We start from the raw sequence: 13,960 nt of genomic DNA, 5'->3' as shown, positions 1-13,960 counted from the left end.
GCAAGTCCATGGAGAGAGGTTGGCCCCTGGGTAGCTTGCTGGGGTCAGAGACCCCTTAGGTGGAGGGCAAGGGGGCTCTCTGGGGCCTAGATTGCAAGTAAAGGGATTAAGGTTTGCCCTTGGGTAGCCTGCTGAGGTCAGGGACCCCTTAGGGGGAGGGCAAGGGGCCCTCTGGGGCCCAGACTGCATATTCAGGGAGAGAGGTTGGTTTCTGGGTAGCTTGCTTGGGTCAGAGACCCCTTGAGTGGACGGCAAGGGGGCCCTCTGGGGCCCAAACTGCAAGACAAGGGAGAGAGGTTGGCCCCTGGGTAGCTTGCTGGGATCAGGGAACCCTTAGGGGGAGGGCAAAGGGGCTCTCTCAGGACCAGACTGCAAGTCCAGGGAGTGAGATTGGCCCCTAAGTAGCCTGCTGAGGTCAAGGACCCCTTAGATAGAGGGCAAATGGGCTCTCTGGGGTAAATACTGCAAGTCTAGGGAGAGAGGTTGGGCCCTGAGTAGCTTGCTGGGGTCAGGGACCCCTCTGGTGGGGGGCAAGGGGGCCCTCTAGGGCCCAGACTACAAGTCAAGGGAGAGAGGTTAGGCCCTGGGTTGATTGCTGGGGTCAGAGGCCCTGTAGGTGGAAGGCAAGGGGCCCTCAAGAGCCCAAACTGCCACCCAGGGACAGTAGCTGGCCCCTGGGGCAGCCTGCTGGGGTCACAGACCCTTCAGCTGGAGGACAAGGGGCCCTCAAGAGCCCAAACTGCCACCCAGGGACAGTAGCTGGCCCCTGGGGCAGCCTGCTGGGGTCACAGACCCTTCAGCTGGAGGACAAGGGGCCCTCAAGAGCCCAAACTGCCACCCAGGGACAGTAGCTGGCCCCTGGGGCAGCCTGCTGGGGTCACAGACCCTTCAGCTGGAGGACAAGGGGCCCTCAAGAGCCCAAACTGCCACCCAGGGACAGTAGCTGGCCCCTGGGGCAGCCTGCTGGGGTCACAGACCCTTCAGCTGGAGGACAAGGGGCCCTCAAGAGCCCAAACTGCCACCCAGGGACAGTAGCTGGCCCCTGGGGCAGCCTGCTGGGGTCACAGACCCTTCAGCTGGAGGACAAGGGGCCCTCAAGAGCCCAAACTGCCACCCAGGGACAGTAGCTGGCCCCTGGGGCAGCCTGCTGGGGTCACAGACCCTTCAGCTGGAGGACAAGGGGCCCTCAAGAGCCCAAACTGCCACCCAGGGACAGTAGCTGGCCCCTGGGGCAGCCTGCTGGGGTCACAGACCCTTCAGCTGGAGGACAAGGGGCCCTCAAGAGCCCAAACTGCCACCCAGGGACAGTAGCTGGCCCCTGGGGCAGCCTGCTGGGGTCACAGACCCTTCAGCTGGAGGACAAGGGGCCCTCAAGAGCCCAAACTGCCACCCAGGGACAGTAGCTGGCCCCTGGGGCAGCCTGCTGGGGTCACAGACCCTTCAGCTGGAGGACAAGGGGCCCTCAAGAGCCCAAACTGCCACCCAGGGACAGTAGCTGGCCCCTGGGGCAGCCCTGCTGGGGTCACAGACCCTTCAGCTGGAGGACAAGGGGCCCTCAAGAGCCCAAACTGCCACCCAGGGACAGTAGCTGGCCCCTGGGGCAGCCTGCTGGGGTCACAGACCCTTCAGCTGGAGGACAAGGGGCCCTCAAGAGCCCAAACTGCCACCCAGGGACAGTAGCTGGCCCCTGGGGCAGCCTGCTGGGGTCACAGACCCTTCAGCTGGAGGACAAGGGGCCCTCAAGAGCCCAAACTGCCACCCAGGGACAGTAGCTGGCCCCTGGGGCAGCCTGCTGGGGTCACAGACCCTTCAGCTGGAGGACAAGGGGCCCTCAAGAGCCCAAACTGCCACCCAGGGACAGTAGCTGGCCCCTGGGGCAGCCTGCTGGGGTCACAGACCCTTCAGCTGGAGGACAAGGGGCCCTCAAGAGCCCAAACTGCCACCCAGGGACAGTAGCTGGCCCCTGGGGCAGCCTGCTGGGGTCACAGACCCTTCAGCTGGAGGACAAGGGGCCCTCAAGAGCCCAAACTGCCACCCAGGGACAGTAGCTGGCCCCTGGGGCAGCCCTGCTGGGGTCACAGACCCTTCAGCTGGAGGACAAGGGGCCCTCAAGAGCCCAAACTGCCACCCAGGGACAGTAGCTGGCCCCTGGGGCAGCCTGCTGGGGTCACAGACCCTTCAGCTGGAGGACAAGGGGCCCTCAAGAGCCCAAACTGCCACCCAGGGACAGTAGCTGGCCCCTGGGGCAGCCTGCTGGGGTCACAGACCCTTCAGCTGGAGGACAAGGGGCCCTCAAGAGCCCAAACTGCCACCCAGGGACAGTAGCTGGCCCCTGGGGCAGCCTGCTGGGGTCACAGACCCTTCAGCTGGAGGACAAGGGGCCCTCAAGAGCCCAAACTGCCACCCAGGGACAGTAGCTGGCCCCTGGGGCAGCCTGCTGGGGTCACAGACCCTTCAGCTGGAGGACAAGGGGCCCTCAAGAGCCCAAACTGCCACCCAGGGACAGTAGCTGGCCCCTGGGGCAGCCTGCTGGGGTCACAGACCCTTCAGCTGGAGGACAAGGGGCCCTCAAGAGCCCAAACTGCCACCCAGGGACAGTAGCTGGCCCCTGGGGCAGCCTGCTGGGGTCACAGACCCTTCAGCTGGAGGACAAGGGGCCCTCAAGAGCCCAAACTGCCACCCAGGGACAGTAGCTGGCCCCTGGGGCAGCCTGCTGGGGTCACAGACCCTTCAGCTGGAGGACAAGGGGCCCTCAAGAGCCCAAACTGCCACCCAGGGACAGTAGCTGGCCCCTGGGGCAGCCTGCTGGGGTCACAGACCCTTCAGCTGGAGGACAAGGGGCCCTCAAGAGCCCAAACTGCCACCCAGGGACAGTAGCTGGCCCCTGGGGCAGCCTGCTGGGGTCACAGACCCTTCAGCTGGAGGACAAGGGGCCCTCAAGAGCCCAAACTGCCACCCAGGGACAGTAGCTGGCCCCTGGGGCAGCCTGCTGGGGTCACAGACCCTTCAGCTGGAGGACAAGGGGCCCTCAAGAGCCCAAACTGCCACCCAGGGACAGTAGCTGGCCCCTGGGGCAGCCTGCTGGGGTCACAGACCCTTCAGCTGGAGGACAAGGGGCCCTCAAGAGCCCAAACTGCCACCCAGGGACAGTAGCTGGCCCCTGGGGCAGCCTGCTGGGGTCACAGACCCTTCAGCTGGAGGACAAGGGGCCCTCAAGAGCCCAAACTGCCACCCAGGGACAGTAGCTGGCCCCTGGGGCAGCCTGCTGGGGTCACAGACCCTTCAGCTGGAGGACAAGGGGCCCTCAAGAGCCCAAACTGCCACCCAGGGACAGTAGCTGGCCCCTGGGGCAGCCTGCTGGGGTCACAGACCCTTCAGCTGGAGGACAAGGGGCCCTCAAGAGCCCAAACTGCCACCCAGGGACAGTAGCTGGCCCCTGGGGCAGCCTGCTGGGGTCACAGACCCTTCAGCTGGAGGACAAGGGGCCCTCAAGAGCCCAAACTGCCACCCAGGGACAGTAGCTGGCCCCTGGGGCAGCCTGCTGGGGTCACAGACCCTTCAGCTGGAGGACAAGGGGCCCTCAAGAGCCCAAACTGCCACCCAGGGACAGTAGCTGGCCCCTGGGGCAGCCTGCTGGGGTCACAGACCCTTCAGCTGGAGGACAAGGGGCCCTCAAGAGCCCAAACTGCCACCCAGGGACAGTAGCTGGCCCCTGGGGCAGCCTGCTGGGGTCACAGACCCTTCAGCTGGAGGACAAGGGGCCCTCAAGAGCCCAAACTGCCACCCAGGGACAGTAGCTGGCCCCTGGGGCAGCCTGCTGGGGTCACAGACCCTTCAGCTGGAGGACAAGGGGCCCTCAAGAGCCCAAACTGCCACCCAGGGACAGTAGCTGGCCCCTGGGGCAGCCTGCTGGGGTCACAGACCCTTCAGCTGGAGGACAAGGGGCCCTCAAGAGCCCAAACTGCCACCCAGGGACAGTAGCTGGCCCCTGGGGCAGCCCTGCTGGGGTCACAGACCCTTCAGCTGGAGGACAAGGGGCCCTCAAGAGCCCAAACTGCCACCCAGGGACAGTAGCTGGCCCCTGGGGCAGCCTGCTGGGGTCACAGACCCTTCAGCTGGAGGACAAGGGGCCCTCAAGAGCCCAAACTGCCACCCAGGGACAGTAGCTGGCCCCTGGGGCAGCCTGCTGGGGTCACAGACCCTTCAGCTGGAGGACAAGGGGCCCTCAAGAGCCCAAACTGCCACCCAGGGACAGTAGCTGGCCCCTGGGGCAGCCTGCTGGGGTCACAGACCCTTCAGCTGGAGGACAAGGGGCCCTCAAGAGCCCAAACTGCCACCCAGGGACAGTAGCTGGCCCCTGGGGCAGCCTGCTGGGGTCACAGACCCTTCAGCTGGAGGACAAGGGGCCCTCTAAGAGCCCAAACTGCCACCCAGGGACAGTAGCTGGCCCCTGGGGCAGCCTGCTGGGGTCACAGACCCTTCAGCTGGAGGACAAGGGGCCCTCAAGAGCCCAAACTGCCACCCAGGGACAGTAGCTGGCCCCTGGGGCAGCCTGCTGGGGTCACAGACCCTTCAGCTGGAGGACAAGGGGCCCTCAAGAGCCCAAACTGCCACCCAGGGACAGTAGCTGGCCCCTGGGGCAGCCTGCTGGGGTCACAGACCCTTCAGCTGGAGGACAAGGGGCCCTCAAGAGCCCAAACTGCCACCCAGGGACAGTAGCTGGCCCCTGGGGCAGCCTGCTGGGGTCACAGACCCTTCAGCTGGAGGACAAGGGGCCCTCAAGAGCCCAAACTGCCACCCAGGGAGCAGTAGCAGGCCCCTGGGGCAGCCCACTGGGGTCACAGACCCTTCAGCTGGAGGACAAGGGGCCCTCAAGAGCCCAAACTGCCACCCAGGGACAGTAGCTGGCCCCTGGGGCAGCCTGCTGGGGTCACAGACCCTTCAGCTGGAGGACAAGGGGCCCTCAAGAGCCCAAACTGCCACCCAGGGACAGTAGCTGGCCCCTGGGGCAGCCTGCTGGGGTCACAGACCCTTCAGCTGGAGGACAAGGGGCCCTCAAGAGCCCAAACTGCCACCCAGGGAGAGTGGCAGGCCCCTGGGGCAGCCTACTGGGGTCACAGACCCTTCAGCTGGAGGACAAGGGGCCCTCAAGAGCCCAAACTGCCACCCAGGGACAGTAGCTGGCCCCTGGGGCAGCCTGCTGGGGTCACAGACCCTTCAGCTGGAGGACAAGGGGCCCTCAAGAGCCCAAACTGCCACCCAGGGACAGTAGCTGGCCCCTGGGGCAGCCTGCTGGGGTCACAGACCCTTCAGCTGGAGGACAAGGGGCCCTCAAGAGCCCAAACTGCCACCCAGGGACAGTAGCTGGCCCCTGGGGCAGCCTGCTGGGGTCACAGACCCTTCAGCTGGAGGACAAGGGGCCCTCAAGAGCCCAAACTGCCACCCAGGGACAGTAGCTGGCCCCTGGGGCAGCCTGCTGGGGTCACAGACCCTTCAGCTGGAGGACAAGGGGCCCTCAAGAGCCCAAACTGCCACCCAGGGACAGTAGCTGGCCCCTGGGGCAGCCTGCTGGGGTCACAGACCCTTCAGCTGGAGGACAAGGGGCCCTCAAGAGCCCAAACTGCCACCCAGGGACAGTAGCTGGCCCCTGGGGCAGCCTGCTGGGGTCACAGACCCTTCAGCTGGAGGACAAGGGGCCCTCAAGAGCCCAAACTGCCACCCAGGGACAGTAGCTGGCCCCTGGGGCAGCCAGCTGGGGTCACAGACCCTTCAGCTGGAGGACAAGGGGCCCTCAAGAGCCCAAACTGCCACCCAGGGACAGTAGCTGGCCCCTGGGGCAGCCTGCTGGGGTCACAGACCCTTCAGCTGGAGGACAAGGGGCCCTCAAGAGCCCAAACTGCCACCCAGGGACAGTAGCTGGCCCCTGGGGCAGCCTGCTGGGGTCACAGACCCTTCAGCTGGAGGACAAGGGGCCCTCAAGAGCCCAAACTGCCACCCAGGGACAGTAGCTGGCCCCTGGGGCAGCCTGCTGGGGTCACAGACCCTTCAGCTGGAGGACAAGGGGCCCTCAAGAGCCCAAACTGCCACCCAGGGACAGTAGCTGGCCCCTGGGGCAGCCCACTGGGGTCACAGACCCTTCAGCTGGAGGACAAGGGGCCCTCAAGAGCCCAAACTGCCACCCAGGGACAGTAGCTGGCCCCTGGGGCAGCCTGCTGGGGTCACAGACCCTTCAGCTGGAGGACAAGGGGCCCTCAAGAGCCCAAACTGCCACCCAGGGACAGTAGCTGGCCCCTGGGGCAGCCTGCTGGGGTCACAGACCCTTCAGCTGGAGGACAAGGGGCCCTCAAGAGCCCAAACTACCACCCAGGGACAGTAGCTGGCCCCTGGGGTAGCCTGCTGGGGTCACAGACCCTTCAGCTGGAGGACAAGGGGCCTCTTAAGAGCCCAAACTGCCAACCAGGGACAGTTGCTGGCCCCTGGGGCAGCCTGCAAGGGTCACAGACCCTTCAGCTGGAGGACAAGGGGCCCTCAAGAGCCCAAACTGCCACCCAGGGACAGTAGCTGGCCCCTGGGGCAGCCTGCTGGGGTCACAGACCCTTCAGCTGGAGGACAAGGGGCCCTCAAGAGCCCAAACTGCCACCCAGGGACGGTAGCTGGCCCCTGGGGCAGCCTGCTGCGGTCACAGACCCTTCAGCTGGAGGACAAGGGGCCCTCAAGAGCCCAAACTGCCACCCAGGGACAGTAGCTGGCCCCTGGGGCAGCCTGCTGGGTTCACAGACCCTTCAGCTGGAGGACAAGGGGCCCTCAAGAGCCCAAACTGCCACCCAGGGACAGTAGCTGGCCCCTGGGGCAGCCTGCTGGGGTCACAGACCCTTCAGCTGGAGGACAATGGGCCCCTCAAGAGCCCAAACTGCCATCCCAGGGACAGTAGCTGGCCCCTGGGGCAGCCTGCTGGGGTCACAGACCCTTCAGCTGGAGGACAAGGGGCCCTCAAGAGCCCAAACTGCCACCCAGGGACAGTAGCTGGCCCCTGGGGCAGCCTGCTGGGGTCACAGACCCTTCAGCTGGAGGACAAGGGGCCCTCAAGAGCCCACACTGCCACCCAGGGACAGTAGCTGGCCCCTGGGGCAGCCTGCTGGGGTCACAGACCCTTCAGCTGGAGGACAAGGGGCCCTCAAGAGCCCAAACTGCCACCCAGGGACAGTAGCTGGCCCCTGGGGCAGCCTGCTGGGGTCACAGACCCTTCAGCTGGAGGACAAGGGGCCCTCAAGAGCCCAAACTGCCACCCAGGGACAGTAGCTGGCCCCTGGGGCAGCCTGCTGGGGTCACAGACCCTTCAGCTGGAGGACAAGGGGCCCTCAAGAGCCCAAACTGCCACCCAGGGACAGTAGCTGGCCCCTGGGGCAGCCTGCAGGGGTCACAGACCCTTCAGCTGGAGGATAAGGGGCCCTCAAGAGCAAAAAAAACTGCCACCCAGGGAGAGTGGCAGGCCCCTGGGGCAGCCCACTGAAGTCACAGACCCTTCAGCTGGAGGACAAGGGGCCCTCAAGAGCCCAAACTGCCACCCAGGGACAGTAGCTGGCCCCTGGGGCAGCCTGCTGGGGTCACAGACCCTTCAGCTGGAGGACAAGGGGCCCTCAAGAGCCCAAACTGCCACCCAGGGACAGTAGCTGGCCCCTGGGGCAGCCTGCTGGGGTCACAGACCCTTCAGCTGGAGGACAAGGGGCCCTCAAGAGCCCAAACTGCCATCCAGGGACAGTAGCTGGCCCCTGGGGCAGCCCACTGGGGTCACAGACCCTTCAGCTGGAGGACAAGGGGCCCTCAAGAGCCCAAACTGCCACCCAGGGACAGTAGCTGGCCCCTGGGGCAGCCTGCTGGGGTCACAGACCCTTCAGCTGGAGGACAAGGGGCCCTCAAGAGCCCAAACTGCCTCCCAGGGACAGTAGCTGGCCCCTGGGGCAGCCTGATGTGGTCACAGACCCTTCAGCTGGTGGACAAGGGGCCCCTTAAGAGCCCAAACTGACACCCATTGACAGTAGTTGGCCCCTGGGGCAGCCTGCTGGGGTCACAGACCCTTCAGCTGGAGGACAAGGGGCCCTCAAGAGCCCAAACTGCCACCCAGGGACAGTAGCTGGCCCCTGGGGCAGCCTGCTGGGGTCAGAGACCCTTCAGCTGGAGGACAAGGGTTCCTCTTAAGAGCCCAAACTGCCCACCAGGGACAGTAGCTGGCCCCTGGGGCAGCCTGCTGGGGTCACAGACCCTTCAGCTGGAGGACAAGGGGCCCTCAAGAGCCCAAACTGCCACCCAGGGACAGTAGCTGGCCCCTGGGGCAGCCTGCTGGGGTCACAGACCCTTCAGCTGGAGGACAAGGGACCCTCAAGAGCCCAAACTGCCACCCAGGGAGAGTGACAGGCCCCTGGGGCAGCCCACTGGAGTCACAGACCCTTCAGCTGGAGGACAAGGGGCCCTCAAGAGCCCAAACTGCCAACCAGGGACAGTAGCTGGCCCCTGGGGCAGCCTGCTGGGGTCACAGACCCTTCAGCTGGAGGACAAGGGGCCCTCAAGAGCCCAAACTGCCACCCAGGGAGAGTGGCAGGCCCCTGGGGCAGCCCACTGGGATCACAGACCCTTCAGCTTGAGGACAAGGGGCCCTCAAGAGCCCAAATTGCCACCCAGGGACAGTAGCTGGCCCGTGGGGCAGCCTGCTGGGGTCAAAGACCCTTCAGCTGGAGGACAAGGGGCCCTCAAGAGCCCAAACAGCCACCCAGGGAGAGTGGCAGGCCCCTGGGGCAGCCCACTGGGGTCACAGACCCTTCAGCTGGAGGACAAGGGGCCCTCAAGAGCCCAAACTGCCACCCAGGGACAGTAGCTGGCCCCTGGGGCAGCCTGCTGGGGTCACAGACCCTTCAGCTAGAGGACAAGGGGCCCTCAAGACCCCAAACTGCCACCAGGGACAATAGCTGGCCCCTGGGGCAGCCTGCTGGGGTCACAGACCCTTCAGCTGGAGGACAAGGGGCCCTCAAGAGCCCAAACTGCCACCCAGGGAGAGTGGCAGGCCCCTGGGGCAGCCCACTGGGGTCACAGACCCTTCAGCTGGAGGACAAGGGGCCCTCAAGAGCCCAAACTGCCACCCAGGGAGAGTGGCAGGCCCCTGGGGCAGCCCACTGGGGTCACAGACCCTTCAGCTGGAGGACAAGGGGCCCTCAAGAGCCCGAACTGCAACCCAGGAAGAGTGGCTGGCCCCTCGGGCAACCTGCTGGGGTCACAGACCCTGCAGTTGGAGAGCAAGGGGCCCTCAAGAGCCCGAAACTGCAACCCAGGGACAGTTGCTGGCCCCTGGGGTAGCCCTTTATGGTCACAGACCCTCAAGCTGGAAGGCAAGGGGCCCTCAAAAGCCCAAACTGCCTCCCAGGGACAGTAGCTGGCCCTTGGGGCAGCCAGCTGGGGTCACAGACCCTGCAGCTGGAGCGCAAGGGGCAATCAAGAGCCCAAACTGCAACCCCAGGACTGTAGCTCGCCCCTGGGGTAGCCCGCAGGGATCACAGACCTTGCAGCTGGAGGGTAAGTGGCCCTCAAGAGCCCAAACTACCACCCAGGGAGAGTGGCTGGCCCCTGAGGTAGCCCTTTTGGGTCACACACGCTGCAGCTGGAAGGCAAGGGGCCTTCAGGAGCCCAAACTGCACCCCAGGGACAGTGGCTGGCCCCTGAAGCAGCCCGCTAGGGTCACAGACCCTGCAGCTGGAAGGAAAGGGGCCCTCAAGAGTCCAAACTGCAACCCAGGGACAGTGGCAGGCCCCTGGGGCAACCTGCTAGCGTCAGAGATGCTGCAGCTGAAGGGCAAAGGGCCCTTAAGAGCCCAAACTGCCTCCCAGGGACAGTAGCTGGCCCTTGGGGCAGCCTGCTGGGGTCACAGACCCTGCAGCTGGAGCGCAAGGGGACCTCAAGAGCCCAAACTGCAACCCAAGGACAGTAGCTCGCCCCTGGGGTAGCCCTTTATGGTCACAGACCCTGCAGCTGGAAGGAAAGGGGCCCTCAAGAGTCCAAACTGCAACCCCGGGACAGTGGCAGGCCCCTGGGGCAACCTGCTAGCGTCAGAGACGCTGCAGCTGAAGGGCAAGGGGCCCTCAAGAGCATAAACTGCAACCCAGGGAAAGTGGCTGGCTTCTGGGGTAGCCCTTAGGGGTCACAGACCCTCAAGCTGGAAGGCAAGGGGCCCTCAAGAGCCCAAACTGCCTCCCAGGGACAGTAGCTGGCCCTTGGGGCAGCAAGCTGGGGTCACAGACCGTGCAGCTGGAGCGCAAGGGGCCCTCAAGAGCCCAAACTGCAACCCAGGGAGAGTGGCAGACCCCTGGGAAAGCCTGCTGGGGTCAGAGACCCTGCAACTGGAAGGCAAGGGGCCCTCAAGAGCCCAAACTACCACCCAGGGAGAGTGGCTGGCCCCTGGGGTAGCCCTTTGGGGTCACAGACCCTTCAGCTGGAGGACAAGGGGCCCTCAAGAGCCCAAACTGCCACCCAGGGACAGTTGCTGGCCCCTGGGCAGCCCTGCTGGGGTCACAGACCCTTCAGCTGGAGGACAAGGGGCCCTCAAGAGCCCAAACTGCCACCCAGGGACAGTCCTGGTAGGAATGCACACGTCTTCACAGAAACTGATATAAGATGTTACAGTCTCTGTGAGATCATCCAGATCGTTTGCAGCAGCTTCAAAAACACTCCAGTCAGTGAGGTGGAAACAGGCTTGTAGATCCCGCTCTGTTTTGTTAGTCCATCTTTTCACAGATCTTAATACAGGTTTGGCTGTTTTCAGTTTCTGCCTGTAGGTTGGAATGAGTGGAATCAAACAATGGTCAGAGTGTCCCAAAGCTGCTCATTGGACGGAGCGGTATGCATCCTTTATTGTGGTATAGCAGTGATCTAATATGTTACTGTCTCTTATTGGACATGTAACATGCTGTCTAAATTTTGGCAGTTCACAGGATAGTTTTGCTTTGTTAAAATCCCCGAGAATGATTAAAAATAGAGTCCGGGTGTTGTTGCTCTATCACCGTGATCTGATCAGCTAGTTTCTGTATCGCCAGGCTCGCAGGCGCGTGCGGAGGAATGTAAACACTGACGAGGTTGAATGAGCAGAACTTGCGCGGGGAGTAGAAAGGCTTATGGTTAATAAACTGTGCTTTGAGATCGGGACAGCACATCTTCTTTAAAACTGTTACATCTGTACACCACCTTTCATTGATGTAAAAGCACGTCCTGCCACCGCGCGATTTCCACGTTGATTCTTCGTCGCGATCCACTCTGAACAGCTGATAGCCCGGTAGGGGAAGCGCGTTGTCCGGTATGGTGTCGTTCAGCCAGGTTACTGTGAAACACAGAGCAGCTGAATCCAGAAAATCCCTGTTTGTCTGAGAGAGCAGAATGAGTTCGTATATTTTGTTAACTAGAGAGCGGAGATTTGCCAGATGGATGCTAGGCAACGCGGACCGAAATCTGCGCTGTCTGAGTTTCACAAGCGCACCTGCACGTTTTCCTCATCTGCGCAGCAGCACCGCGGCTCCGCCCACTACAATGTCCAGCAGAACATCAGATAAGTCTAAGTTTGGAAAAATATTTGGTGGTGTATGCGCCCGAATGTCCAACAATGAACTAATTGTGGGAATGTGATTCAAGACAGGACAAACTAACAAAAACACAAAAACTACTGCAGAGCACGACACGGAGGCGGCCATCATTGTCGGCGCCATCTTGGTTGCAAAGGATGCCTAGTAATAAACCACACTGAACCGAACTAAACTGAAATTCAGCTCTGAAAACTGGACTGACGCAGATTCTACATTGTAAAAGCGCTGTAGAAATAAGCATGAATTGAATAGTTTAGCAATTTCAATGAATGAAATACATGCTACATTATTTTACCATATTTTTAACTGTAAAATTCTGGCAACACTGTGAAAAAATGCAGGGTTCCACACAATTCCCTCATGTTGTCCTAACACAAATTAACTATTTTTACAAATTTAAGGTGATTAAACATAAAACAGTTTAGTTGGGCCCCCAAAAACTCAACAATTGTGTCAATTCAGCTCATTTTAAATTAACCAAAAAGGAAGAAGAGAACCAAAAAACATTTTTGACTAAACCACATCTGCCAGTTTTTAGGTTTTTAAATCTAAAATGTTAAGCTTTTTGTTTGTCGGTTAAGGACAGACAAAGGACATCAATCAAAAGATCTTAAAAGTCTATGTACAGTTGAAGTCAGAATTATTAGCCCCCTGTTTATCCCCCCCCCCCCCCCCCCATGTCTATTTAACAGAAAGCTGATTTTTTTTCAACACATTTCTAAACATAATAGTTTTAATAACTCATTTATAATAATCATTTATTTTGTCTTTGCCATGATGACAGAAAATAATATTTTACTAGATATTTTTCAAGACACTTCTATACAACTTAACGTGACATTTAAAAGCTTCACTAGGTAAATTAGGTTAACTAGGCAGGTTAGGGTAATTAGGCAAGTTATTGTATAATGATGGTTTGTTCTGTAGACCATCAAAAAAATTTGCTTAAAGGGCCTAATAATTTGGGCCTTAAAATGTTTTAAAAAAAATAAAAACTGCTTTTATTCTAGCCGAAATAAAACAAATATGACTTTCTCCTGAAGAAGAAATATTATCACACATACTGGGAAAATTTCCTTGCTCTTTTAAAGATAATTTGGGAAACATTTAAAAAAGAAAATAAAAATCAAAGAGGGGTGGGGGGAGGTGGTTAATAATTCTGACTTCAACTGTATATGGCATAAAGATAAAAAATAATAGATCAGGGCAGGGTTGTGTAGTGTCTTTTATTACAAAAAAAATAATAAAATCAACGCTGAAATGAACTTTAGAAGAATATTTTGCAGTGTTAAAGCAGATAGAGTGAGATCAGCTATTATTTGACAAAAAGCCATTGCGCAGTGAAAGTGAAGTGTCCAGGAAATGTTTGAATAAGCAGTGGTAACAAAATGGACACAAAGTCCTCAGTAAACAGGAAGTGAAGGAACAGTTCATGCTGAAGTAGGTGTAAGTTCAGAGGGTTTTTTCTCTCCCTCTAGTCTCCTATGTTGTTCTATTCATGGACATCATGAGCACCTCAACTGTACTGGAAGGAACGCCGCAATGAATTTATATAGCCACAGTAAGCACTAAGTGTTTCTCTACACATGCTGCCAGCAGACATCCATTTTTGGGTGACTGCTCTTGTCCTGCATACAGTGCAGCTCGGTCAAAGCCTGATTAGCAGTTGATTACAATACACTTTGACCTTCTTTGTCTGTTGTATTATCTGGGTGAAGGCAAAGATGACATTACAATTTAAGTTCCTGTTAACACCACTGTCTTTCTGATAGGTGTCCATTATTTACCCTCATGTGACTGTCAAACGTGTGTTGACAGAAATGACACTTGCCTCTAGTGTCATTGCTGTTTTGGTGACACTTTACATGAAGGTCCCATTGGTTAATGGTAGTTTAAATGACAACAAGTAATGCATTTGTTATTTTTATATTTAGTAATATTTTGGGGGAAATAAATCAAAGCAAAAAAAAAAAAAAAGAACTGGTTTAGGATTTTTTTGTAGGCTCTCTGGTTTATTCATTATTTTTTACACTTTTATACACTGTAAAATCAACTAGTTGACTTTAGGGCCAGATTAAGAACATATTGGGCCCTGGGGCTATAGCAACCCCAAGGGCCCTATTTATTTTATCACCTCACAAAAGTAGCTTTTGTTTGTTATAATAATAATAATTATTATTATTAATTTGCTAATGAATATTATTATCTGATTTTCCACTATATGATTTATATGTGATTATTATAAATGTTTTCTATTTTACTAAGCATAGATTAATCACAGACAATTAATCACATAACATAAACTTCAAATTTTAAACAGGCTGCCAAAATCAGAAAAAAAAACA

The sequence above is a fragment of the Danio aesculapii genome, chromosome 7 (genome assembly GCF_903798145.1).
Source record: "Danio aesculapii chromosome 7, fDanAes4.1, whole genome shotgun sequence".
NCBI lineage: Eukaryota > Metazoa > Chordata > Actinopteri > Cypriniformes > Danionidae > Danio > Danio aesculapii.
Note: the sequence above shows the minus strand (reverse complement) of the source record.